Genomic DNA, 13,756 nt, shown 5'->3' on the forward strand with positions numbered 1-13,756 from the left:
TGTGCTTTGTGCATTGTAAAACAGATTGGGAAAATTTCCAGGGAAAATAGCTCCCTGCTTCCCAGAATATGTTACAATACTGCTTAGAGATGTGACTTTTGAATAAAAAAATCTTTCCCCTCCACAATAACTCACACTTCTCGGTGTTACTACTATAACCAGAGGTTGAAAGAGAAAGTTGCTGCTATCTGTAATGAAATAAAATGGAATCTCTGCAGATGGGCTTAGGTTTGATGCTAAAATGCAGGTGAAACGCCTCTCACTAGCTTGGACTCTGATAGAACGTGGGGATAACTAATTTCATTGTCCTTCTTGGACCACTTTGTTCAGTTTTATTTTCAAAACTCTCATAAGAAAAACTGGTACAGAACAGAAAATATTCTCCTGATTAACTAAATGAATGACATTAAAACACCTTTAGGACTTGCAAACTGTTTAATTTTATAATTGCATCCTGTCTTTCTTCAGTGAACTTCTCCAAGGTATGCTCTCTTATGTATTAAACGTGCAGGTGTCAGTCTCATTTAGTGTTCATAATTCAAAATGTATATTGAATTGTTAATCTTGGCCTTTCATAGAGCTGTCAAAGTAGCTTACAAAGACTGAGCATATTGTCGTAACTAACTTTGGATTAACTTAAACTGATTTCTTAAACATAGGTGTGATGGTGTTATGAGCTCTTCTTCCAGTATGGAAATTAGTAATGCTGATAAAATATAGTTGGCACATACCATGTGAATCTGCTACAAGTATGTGCATATACTTCAGACTATTTCTGGAGAAATAACTGTGGGTGATGTAGTAATTAAAGGTTACAGCTACAGTCTTAAGTCCGCAGCTACCAATGAGTGGTTTGCTTTTTATTTTGGCACTGATCTATGACAAATTCTGGTGAAATTACTAGTTCTCTCTGGATTGCTAACCAGATGCCAAATACTAAAATAATTCCTGTTGCTGTTGAAACTGTACTGAAGTTTGATACTAGGATAGGTACTCATTGGACTGTTCATAGTAATCATTTGACTTGTGCAAAATATTAACAGCCGACTTGGTAACAGGGTTTTTTTTTTCTAACAGTGCCATTAGTTTCTCAAAAGGTTCTTTTCAAGCTCTAATCTCTAGCATACCACAGCAAGCATGATCAATTTGAAAGGAGATAGGGAATGCTTAGTTTCAAAGGAGCATCATTCAATTTAAATATAAAAAGCAATTAACTTTTTTCCCCTTACTCTGCTAGATGAAGCCCTCAAAACTGAATCTGTGTCTCTTGATCACTGGTACTATAACTGGAGGCAATAGCCCTAAAAAGAAAGGGGCAGAAAGGAAGAGGAGACAGCAGCAGGCAACAAGTTTGCTGTTCTTACTGTAGCACTGAAGGAGGGTCTTTAGTCAATGTAGGGAATAGCAATTTATTTCACAAATACTGTGAAGGAGAGGGGAGAAGGAAGTTCGGGGGGATTACCAAAAAATATTTGAGAGGACTGTGCCCACTATGCAATCTCTCTGGTGTATGAATGTAAGCACTGAAAGGGGCTGATGAAACTGTAACCTGCAGTTTTGCTGGCTTTTGTAACTCTGTTACAGGTCTCATCACAAAGGCCCCCTCCAGACCTTAACTTTTTTGGTTCAAATTATTTTATGATGTTAGCATTTGGTGGGGGGGGGTTTTGGCAAAGTGAAGAAGTCAAGACTTTAGTATCCTAACGGCACTTTTTAAAAAGATTCCTCGGTGTTTTGTTGGTTTTTAATATTGGGGAGAGGCTTGTAATACTGAATATATACAGAACAATAACCTGATATGTTATTGTTTACACATGCATAAAAAATGTTACACATCACAAAAAACAGAAATAAGATGAGTGATGTTCTCCCCATCCTCCTGTGCTCCAAGGTAAGCAGAAGCTGTGCTTCATGTTACAGCAGAAAGCAAAGGAGAGTAGATCCTGCCTGAGTAGCAGAGTTATGGCCGCCAAGAGGCCTTTGGAGGCATGCTTGAATTGACATGAAGTGACAGTTTGACCTAGAAACAAGAGCCAAAGTTATGGAGAGAGAGAGAAGGCAGTAAAAACATAAAGCACTAGCTCCAGCTTCTGTAAAACCGCAAATGTTATTTTGCACCAGATCAGGCTCTGGCCAAACTACATTGTAGCCAATGCCCAAATTACGCCTAGATTCTTGCAGCCCTTACTTTGCTTCGCCATAGGTTTCTGTGTGTCTTAGCAAGCTCTGCCTTATCATGTGAGATATTAACTTGACTCTGGGCCATGTCAGCTCAGTTAGCAGTGTCCTGATGAATGACTCTGCAAGGTGTGCCCTCCTGCTTCCCACCCCAGGATAAAACCACTTCAGTGTATTACAGGGGGAACAGCTTGCTGGTACTGGTTCACAGTCAGCAACTTCTGCTTGCTTTCTGAAGAGGAAAGCAAACAGGGTTTGTTAGCCAAATGCTTTAAGGAGGGTGCCAAAAAGTGATTCAATCTGTGAGTAACAGAGGGTTGCAGTGTACTCAGCCGAAGGCTCTACCTCCATTTCTGTCCTGCCTACTAAAAATAGACACCCTGGCTAATGCCAAGGGGCGTAACAGCCCTTTGTGTGACAATCACAGGCTGTCAATCATGAGACTGGAAATACCTAGAAAAGTGCTTGCTCTCCTGCAGGCTGCATTAAATAAGCAGGAGACAGCAGAGGAAGAAGGAGAGTGGTTTGCAATGGGCTCTGCTAAACATAGGCCTTGCTGAAGGCTCCAGCCATTCGTGAGATGACTCCTTCACAAAGGTCGTCTTTCACAAAGGTGGTCTTCTGTTTGGTTTTTCTGGTTTTCTCCTAATCAGGCTGTTTCTCAAAGATGTGCGTTGCAGTAATTAAAAACCAGAGCAGAAGGCTGGTGTCTGCTTCTGGCTAGCTGGCAATACGAAAGACCACACAGGTGCCATCTCTGTCCCAGTGCTGCAGAAATGCTGCCTCAATGCTTGACTGGGATTGTTGAAGCAGGGATGGACTGGTGTGATGACATGATCAAGTTACGGCAGCACTGCTGCACTGATATGGTGTGCACACTGACCGGGAATGGACTGGGGTTTATATGCCAGAATTAACTTATTTTATTCCAAGAATAGTTGCCTACAAGACAGAGTTACACCACTAGCTAAATCCGTAGACAGTGTCCTACTCGGGCATTATCTCTACCACATCCAAATGCATCTGAGTTAAATTCAAACCTGCACTAGCTGGCATGGTTGATGGATGGTGTACAATTTGTGTTGTTTTCACTTTGGCTTTTTAGTGGGGATGTAGACTACATCATCTGATGGCTATTGATTTGCACTTGGTTTTCCACATACTATTTATATGCGTAAATCCCTCCTCTGCTTTTGCTGTGGCGTGGGGGAACTGGCAAGGAATGACAGAATATCCCGGATCACTGCAGCATAAAAGGAAGTCACAGGATCTTCCCTCTTCCCTGCCAGCACGTGATGTGGTGAGCACATTATCCATGAGAAGACAGTAGCCTTTAGCTACCTGGTGTGCATATTCACATCCCATCTAGGTGTTCAAAGTCTGATGCCAACTAATCCAATCCTAATAAATGCGAACACATCAGATGCAGGAAGATTTTACACATCAAGTTCCACAAAGACTAAGGAAACTGGCTCAACTTTTTGACTTGATCTTAAGAAATCCACCACATAAAGCTAAATGCATATAAAGTTTTCAGTGTCATTCTTTGTTTCAGCTCTTAAGAGGCAGCACTTGTCACCAGTCTCCAGATGTGTAACTTGTGGGAATTTAAACCCAGTTGGATCCTGGGGCAGTAAGTGGTTTGGGTGTGGATCCCTGGTGTCTCAAACTCCAATCTAACAGCTGAAGAACTGTGAAAATTCATCCTTAGACAGGTAAGAAAGATGCTGGCTTAGGAAGGAGACTTTCTTACCTCCCTTAGTAAGAAATTAGGGAGCTTAGTAAGAGTGCACTGACAGACAAACTCATCAGTGTTTCTGAGGGCATTTATCAGAAGCAGAATAAAAGGTAGATTGGGTTCCTTAATCAAGTGTACGGACTTTCTTAAACATTTAATCTTAATGTTGAGTGAAATGTAGTGTTCTTTAAAAGTTTTCTGCTTTTTTAGATTGCTAAGAGGAATTTAGTTTTGTCTAACGATTTCTGTACATTAACATTCTCAAGTGCAGGAAAGAAAAGGCTGAAGTTGACTTGGATTCACATCCATATTTTCTTGATTCCTTTTTTTCCCCCCTCAAGCACAGAAGTTTTAAAAAGCTTGTGCCACATTATCTGTCTTCTAATCATCATCCCTGTGATACTGTCTTTCCAGATCTCTGCTAGGCATGAACTAACTTGTCAGTTAGCTACAAACACAGACAGGGTAACTGAGGACTCGCACCTATTTAGATATAGAAACCTAAGGTGTGGTGTGGCTGACAAGATTGTTGGGTCTTCCAGGATGGACCTATGGGGAATCTCATGGCAAAAAACTATGAATCGTTCTCTCTGTTAGGCCTCTGGCACAAGCCTTACATTCTTCAACATCCTTTTTGCTGCTTGAGTATAGGCCAAAGGTGAATGATCTTTGGAAGGCCTTTTCTTCTGCCAGAAGTGATTAATGGAAAGCAGCTGGCCAGCAGATCAGAATAACAGCTGGAGTGCCAGGATCCTACCGAAAGAAGTATGCTCATGCATTAAGATTACTGAGCACTAGCTTTTGTCACTTGAACATCTGTATCCTGCTCTGAGGATTTAATTTGAAATTCATCCTCCTGGAAAATGAAAGCACAGAAGTAGTCCCAGTCATGCCAAAGATTGCAATGGGCTTAATCAGGGAAGCCTATTATACCACATCTGGCTTCTCAGATAGCTTATTTAAAACAGAGAGAGTATCTTTAAATCATAGTCTCCTATATATAAATTCCCTGAACAGTAAGAAATCAGAACTGCAGTCAAAGAAAATAAACATGCTGCTAGAAAAACTGCCTGTTTGTGCCTGCAATGAACAGCTGAGTAAAACCACCAAAAAAAAAAAAAAAAAAAGAGAGAAAAATAACATGTACACAATTGTTCTTGGTCCCGTGCATCTAGCAGTCTACATAAGCCAACTCACAAAAACCTCATGAGCTGCTGGCAGCGCCAGCTATAGAAGCAAGGAGAAGGCAAGGCTGTATATTGCAGAGAAAAGGCGGGGAAGCAGATGCATCAGAAAGCATCCATGGTATCACTTTGCACTACTTTAACTGCAGCCTGAATCAGGAGGAATATATTAAGTTGTTTATTGTATTTATTAAATATATTAAGAAATATATTATAAGTATGTTGAAAATGGTGCTGGAAGCATGAAAGCCTGGAGACCCTTATGGGAACGACCACAGCTCAGCTGAGACGCCTCCAGGACGGGGTGAAGCTGTACACAATATGACCCATGCCATATTTGGCACTTAATGCAGTTAATCTTATGCTGTAGTACTGAGCAAATGTTAACAGCCGTATAATGGCATAAAGTTCAGTGTCACTAAATCAGTCATCCTGGACCATGTGGTGGATCTCTAAGGTCCCTTCCAACCCAAACCATTCTATGATTCTATGATATACAGCTTGAAACTGCAGTTTACTAATGCAAAGGTCATCTTTATTTTAGGATTTTTGTTTTGTTTTTTATTACTGCTTTTTTCCAACCTGAGAGACTGTCAAAAACTTGGATTTCACACAGTTTGACTTTCAAATGGAGGATTTTTCTGCCCTTCCTGGCTTAAAAGAGTTTGAAAAAGCCATGAACTTGTCTGATGGAGTTCACATTTCCAAAGTGTAGATGTTTCCGTTCACTGCTGCTGGGTGAATTTTCATCCCTGAATGATGATGTCATCAAGCTGAGGCATGTTAGGCTGCTGCTTGATGGAGCTGTTTCCTGTGGCCAAACAGAATGAAGATCTCCATATAGAAGCATCTTGCAAGTTTTATCTTTGTCATTCTGTAACTTAGATTTTAGTGCACTGTATAAGAAATCTTGCATGAGTATCTTCTAATCTCACTACAGCTTTCTCCTATGAGTATCTCATCTTGGTGCATGAATTCAACATATTGAAGGATGACTTCTGGGTACCCACTGATTTAATAATACTGGAAATGCAGGATTGCAAACGCCAACCATGAGACTTCCTGCATAGCTAAATCTCTATTACTGCTATTATTTCCAACCTTGGTACAGCATAATCTTTTTTAAAAAAGTCTCTGAAGGAATGAATATATCTAGGTTATTCTAATTAGTAGCTTTCTATTTCATTCATAAAAAGCTCTAATTTTTATCCCTATTACCAGAGAAAATAGGGAGAGACTGTACTGATAAAGAAAGCACAGCTGTTCAAGCCTGACTCAGAACTATAATTACTGTGGCTTGGTTGAATTTCCAAGCCTATCTGCAAAAAGAATGGAAGTAGCCCTTTCCGCAGGGATACCTGGGGTGGGATAACTTCAAGCAGTTTTGTTGCAAATCTGCAGTGGTAAGAAAAACATCTTCGCAAAGTTAGATAAGTAGAGAGGTCCTTTATTAATGATGCGCACCGGGGACAAGGGATCCTTCCCAAAGATGTCCACCTGCACGTTACAATCAACAAGTATTTATATATTAAATTCATAAATATTCAGTCTATACAATGCATATTCATTATTATCCTCTCGATGATTGGTTCTTCTTTTCTCACTTCTGATGCAAATTAGCACGCAGCCTCCATCATAGTCTTCTATTGTTCTCTTTTGAGTAGGTGGTGTAATTTGGGTAAGTGGTCCGTGAGTCGGAGGTCTCGACCACTCCTCGAATTGACCATGTATGGTCAGGGAACATGTCCTTGGCTCACAGGCTCTTGGCTCGTACCTGCTTTGGTCATGATTCAAAGATTATACACAGTGGGTACCATCATAAATCCTGTCTTGCAGACATCTTGGACTACAACATACTATCCTTGTTTCTAACCACTAAGAGATTATTGGTTAATGAATACCTTAGGTCTGGAATTTTACAGGGGTATGCTAGCAGCATTGGCAACACAGATTTTATTTTATATTTAATAATTTATTCCATTTGAGACTTATTTTCCCAATATAATCATTAGTTTCTCCTATTAATATTCACTAATTAGAACTCTTGATATTCAAATCAAGATGGGAAAAGTAAGGGGATTTCTAAGCAGTATCCTAAAATCCTAAATCTGGTGATTTCTGCAACAGTTCGGCACATGGGACTGAAAACAAGACACATGAGAAGCCAAATTTAGTGCAAATACACATCAGAAAGGAAAGCTTCTGGCTTTGTAAACTTCTAAATGCATGATGTCAGATACCTAGTAACTGAAGCATCAAACCCATTCGTACTTCTCAATTTCATGGGTCCTGTCAGACAAAAGTGTGTGGATTCACACGAGGAGGACTCTGGACATAGTGGAGGACTCCAACCTCAGTGTCACTTAAGAAGCATTACTAAGCTGTTGATGCTCACCTTGAGAATACATTTGTGGACAACCAGTATAAAACAGTATGGTTTATAATATGTTCCAATAATTTTCTAATGTGTGAAGCTATTTTGGTAAAAATATTCAACTTATTTCAAGAAGCATTTTTTTACTACATGCATAAACTTAAAATATGTAGTGTGTACCTAAGTTTTAATCAAAACTCAGCTGGAAATGTGGAGTTTAAATGTGTATAAAAATATATTGAATTGAATTATATTTCTTTGTTATAGTCTGTTCCTTAAGGTTAGATTTTCTGCTTGAATCACGTGAGTTATGTGGAAGCCTGGAAACTTTCCTCCTAGGTCTGAAAACATCTTTCTAGAAAACTTATCTCTATGTGATAAAAATGGAGCAAAGGCTCACTTCTCTCTCTGAAAGGACTCCTTCCTTGTGATGGTTCCTTATGATGAATGAACCAGGGGCTATTTCTCTATATATGTCCTAGCTAGCCTCTTAACATTTATGACTTCCTTAATCTATTGCTGGGTTAATTGAACTGTTGGCCTGTGTCCTGCTGTGAAAACCCTTCAAGTGACAAAGGTTTGTTCGTTTGCCAGTCCTCAGTGATGTTCTTTTTAAGAAATACGTATTTTGTGGTTCACTACTTGCAGGTCTTTGTTCTAAAGATCTGTCTTTTGTTCCGGTCCTAACTGACACTGATGAAGTGAATAACATTGAATTTTTCCACAGCCTGCACCTGTGAGCCTGTCTGCAAACACATAGCATCCATTTTCCCTAACACAGGCTTTTCAAGTCTCTGCATCACACTGTATCTGAAAGCCAGTCATTTTAAGCAATAACTTCTTCTACTTAGTTTTATGTCACATTTGAAATATCTAGCTAATGGAAGACAACTTTTTAAAACAAAATTAATGCCTATTTGCCTTTCAGGCCACAAAGACAGTAACATTGTGGTTGTTAGAATAGTTCTTGATATTTTTCCTAGGTTGATGCATACTGTCTAGAGTAGTTTTGAAAACATGTTTATAAACAGATACCCCTATAAGAAGTATTTCTTCCTGTTCCTCCATCAAAATACATATTTGCAATATTAATTCATAAAATATTATTAAAGTCTCAATTATCTGTGTCAACTTCCCACCACAGGAACACCACAGTTTGTCTGTACTCCCAGCTCAGAGAGATGGAGCTTTGTGGCTTTAATAAAGCAGCGTGTCTGTATATTCATCTTCAGCTATGCTTGAACTCTTGGATCATCTAAAATTTATCTTAACACTTCATTATTCCAGAAATTGCTCAGCATTTGTATAATAAACACTAGGAATACATTTTAAAACAAATATGCAGCAGTGCCAGACAAACGTCTCCCCAACCCATAGTGTAGGAGAAATTTTTTAAATGCCTGAATTCTAAGTATGTGGTGAATGTGTTCTCAGGGTATGAAATAGGTATGCCTAGACACATCTTCCTTCCAAACATAAAGAAAAGGGGACAGCTAAGAAGTTGTTTAGTTTTATTTAGAATAGCGCATGATTTCTCTTGGTAGTGTGTTTGTATACAAATAATATTGCCTCTTTAGACTGTGATAGGCCACATTCATTGTATCTATCTTGTCACCTGTGGAGGATTTTTGTCTGTGGATTTTTAAGCAATATCTTATCCGTATTTCTATTACATGCTCTGTTAGTTTTACACCTGGGTGCGCAAGTTTTTCAATGTGACATTAAAAAAAAAGTTGTAGTTATGTAACAGGTGGAAAGCAGGACAATTTTTTTTCAACATTCACTTTGTGCTGGACTCTACAAAAGAGGTCAATGTCATTACTCCCTTTTTGCAGAAGGGCAAAGAATTCTAAAGAGAAGTAAAATTACTTGCTGCATGTAAATCTGCAGTCAAGCCCTGATTTCTTCATTCTTGTCAACAGACATGTTTGCCCTTGTTCCATTCACAGTTCATTATCCCCTTGTGTTAGTGCTTACTCATGCTCCTGTCTGTCTTGCCTTTTGTTTCTATAGCCTTTTCTGTTCTTTGCTCCTCCGTATATGAGGCATTTGGGGTTCTTATGCTCCTGAATGGTTACATGTAGGGGCTGTCTGTTCTGCTCAGAATCACAGTCAGGTTTACAATACAGAGACAAAATCCTGTAAGAAATCTCATCCCATTTCTTCAGCTGTGGGATGAAGTATGCTCAGTTGCTCCTGGGAGATGGTTTAGACCAATTACATTAAGTGCAGAGATTAAGATTGCTCCATCAATACACCCTTTGGAGAAATCAACTGAAGAATCATACCATGGGAAATCCTTCTGAAGTTTATAGATTGAATGGGTGAGTTTTACTAGACAGCAAAAGGGCTGTCCTTCCATGTGATGTCTGAAATACCTGCTTCAACATGAAAAGCACAGAGCCTTCTCAATTAAACCCTTATAAGAACTATTTAAATTGAGTAAACAGCATTTTTCCCTTATAAAGCACTGAACATTTTAATCAAAAATTGACAAAATGTTCAGGCTGACACAAATTTCTGGACTAGAACCTCCACCCTGAGTAAATGAAAAGGAGTCAATGAAATAAAGTATTACTAAAATAGGATATTTTACTGGGGGTTTTTAGGCAAACCTAATTATAAGACTCACTACCATCAGCTCTGCTGCACTGAGTCCTGCACTGAGCACCTGGCAACTAACTAGAAAGTGATCGTCAATACAGGTAGTCAAATTTCTGTGAAAGGGAAAAAAATCTGCCAGAGAGAGAGAGTAGATTACCTTGCAGGTCTTTTTTGTGTGTTCTAATACCTTATATTCAGATGAAAATGCAAACCCTTGAAGGACTGGAGAATTCACATACGTTGGCAAAGGTTGCTCACTTCGCACCTGCCTGTGCCATGTGAGGGTGTGGTCTAATTTCCTTTTCTAAGGAAATCACAGAGGTGGAAAAGGTATTTGTTAGCATGAGAGCTGTCAAAATAGATCTACAGATAAATCACTTCTTGTAGGTTTTATAACAGGTTTGTCCTATCAAGACAAGCCTCTCCTTCCAGATAACCAGATATGTCAGCTTGCTCTGGTGAAACTCTAGCTGATCACAGATCAATCGGGTTTAGGTCATCTGTTTAAGTTGTCTGTTTCCCCATAGGATGTGCTGCCGGGTGGTGGAGGAGATACCAACGAGCACTAGTGTAACACGGGATGTCAGTTTGGTTTTACAAAGATGGTGGAGAGAAATCCAACTCCCCCCTCTTTGCTTCTCTCCTGTTTTATACAGCCTGGACTCTGTTTCAGTATCTACAGTTCAGTTTTCCTTCTACAACTGGACCTGGCAGCGCTCAGCCAGCTGGGAAAGCCTGCCCTCCACTGCCTGTGCTCCTGAAAGGCAGCAGACAGGGAATCCATTGTTCAGCAGTGTCTTTGCTGCTGGGGCTGAAGAACAGAGCAGACCTGTACAGCAGGCACTTCATTCCTGTGTGCCCATAGGATAAAATTGAGGCCACTCCACACTCTTAAGGGTGGATGATGGTCGGTCCCAAGCTCGCTCAGGGGTCACTGGCATCTGATCCACTCTCTGCAGCTGAAAGATGCTCCCAGAATCAAAAAGTGACTGCCGCAGCACGGCACGGGGCCCCGCTGACCAGCTCAGCCTTGTCCTGTTGCTCAGCACCACCAACCTACCTCTAACACATCTGCTTCCAGAAATCTTCAGTTTTCCACTTGTTTAAAGGCCCATGTCCCACAGCGTGGGCCTACTGCAAGTCAAACTGCCTGACCTACCCAGAGGGGATGGTGGCATTCGGCCTCTGGGAGCCAAGGCATGCACCAGTGTCAGACCTCAGCCAGCTTGTCCCCCGCTGCAGCTTCCTCGAAGGCTGAGGCCATTAGGGGCAGGAGCTCCGGTTACAGCAGCCTGAAACCCCTGCAGCTTGACTATTGCAAATGGCTTCCCATCACTTGCTGTGTTTGTAAAGCCTGCTGTATACAAACAGGCACCCTACAAAGAGAGGTGACCTTAAGAAAGACTTACTTTCAGGGAGAAGTTGATTGAAGTGCAGGTTGGAATGACAGTAAATATTATTTAGATTTTTTTCATTGTTTATTTGTTGAGGAAGAAAACTTAGTCCCTCAAAAATCAAATGGCCAACAACATTTGCTGTTACTGTAGAGATGCTTTTGGGTTTGGAGCTACGCATCCAGAACAGTTTACAGTAAAAACCATCATCAGAATACTCTGAGCATAATAAAGGGCACCCTATAAATAATGTAGAAGGTTGTGATGTCAGGGAAGCATCTTTTTTTTTCTCAGGGAAGGATTTGTCTGAGGGAAAACCGTTGCCCATTCTTCCCACCCAAGCCCCCTGTTAGCACTTCTGAATGCCATAACTTGCAACAGCTTGTGCACAGCCTCTGGCTGTTCCTCCTCCTCCATGGCTAAGCTTTGTTCCCCCACACCTTCACGGTGTTTATAGGATTTAGGCTTATCCCTAGGGTGGCTTCAGTGAGAGACAAGGCCATAAAACATTGCTCAGCACCTTGTGAACCTGTGTGCCTCATTGGGTCAAGCTTTACGAGAGAAGCAATCGGTATCATGGAGGAAAGCAAACTGTTTTCAGCTAGGCAAGTAAAGTCTTGGAGGCCTGTTGCTCTGCAATATAATTTCTTCGGTGTAAAATGCATAAAATGCACTGAGTTTTCTGTGGCGTGTAATCCTCATTCAACTTCTTACGAAAAAACTTGAGATAATTCAAAAATTTGTAACCTCTAAAACTAAGTGCTGTGCATCCATCTGACACAGTAATGGCTACAGTGTGCACCATGAGCAGAAATGTCAGCAACACAGCAGAAATGAGTAGTTGTTTTCATATTTACCTCAGCTGAGAATTATTGCACCAATCACTCAAACTTACTGCTCCATGTAAGTGATTTAGGAACACTGGGCATATCTCCTTGAGTTTCTCAGTGAGTTTTGCATGAATGATTGCGTTTTGCTTACAAACCAGCATTTGATTACTTGATTGCCCTTCCCTTTCCAGGAGGTATCTCCTCCAAGGAATGAAGCCTATTAATTTACTTATATCAGCGTGTCAGGAAACCACATGGTTTGTAGATTTATCGGGTGGTAGATGGCTTTGTTAAAAAGTTGCTTATTCCTTGAGCTACTAAGGATAAAAAAAAATCCTGAGGCAATGGAAACTGCAACAGAAAGAAAAATGAAGGAAAAGAATTTACAATCAACCAAAACAAATCCAGAAGAAGGAATAAGTACAGGCTCTTCTGTGTGGGTCAGTTTTCGTTTCAGTTTCTTCTTGTTCTTTAACAGAACCTTTTCCACCTTTTCCTCTTACTCTCTATTTGGGAATAGGGTGCTTTAGCATTGAACATGTACTAGAAGAGTGTGTAGTGTCCCCACAAGCCATAACAAGAATGACTGGATTTTCAGTTTGCTTTGGCTGTAGAGCTATGGGCAATCAGCTTTTGTTCACTATGTAGCTATAAGGTGCTCTATGTCTCCATTAGCCTTAGTAGGGCCTGCAAACAGTTGGCTTTCTCAAATTTGCTTTCTGTTTACTTTACCAGCTCTAAAATCACAGGCTAATATTAATTTGTGTTCTACTGGGCTTAGGAATTATCTGCACAGGTACCTGTGTCAGATGATTTAAATCTGTTGGCTTCTGTATGGACTTGTTGGTTTAAGTGTATCTTAGAATCTAGTTTAAGTTAAACTTCCTCCTAATTGTTTAAGCTAAACTGAAAGAAAACTACTTAAAACTGCTTGGGAAAAAACATTAAAAGGCATTAAGTCTATCAGCCTAGAGGATTCCTGCAGTACGGGCCTCTGCTGGTTGTCTTAGGGTTTTCCAGATGCCTGGTTTGCATAAGGGCTGTTGTATGTTATCAACCAAAAGGTTTAGCTAGCCTGATATTCCTGCCTCTGAGACTATGAATTAAGCAACGATTTAGGCAATGTGTGCCTAAAAAAAAACCACCACAAAGAGTATAAGAACAGTATAATCTTAAATGATACTGCCATTTGCAGCTCAGGGATTTTCTGACTCCAGAGAGGTCATACAGCTGTATGTAATGGTTGAATGGATTAGTAATTGGTTATCCTCACTGGATTTCTCTTCCACAAACCTGTCTGTTTTCCCCTGGAGCCCATATAAACTTGTTGTGGCAGGTAATTCCACTGAACTGCATTCTTTGGTGAGAAAACCTTTGCTTTGCTTGTTCTGAATTTGTGTCCTGCTAGCTTCAATTATTTTCCACACTTTCCCTGCTGATTATACTTTCATAAT

Source organism: Leptosomus discolor, chromosome 6, assembly GCF_034619465.1.
Source record: "Leptosomus discolor isolate bLepDis1 chromosome 6, bLepDis1.hap2, whole genome shotgun sequence".
NCBI lineage: Eukaryota > Metazoa > Chordata > Aves > Leptosomiformes > Leptosomidae > Leptosomus > Leptosomus discolor.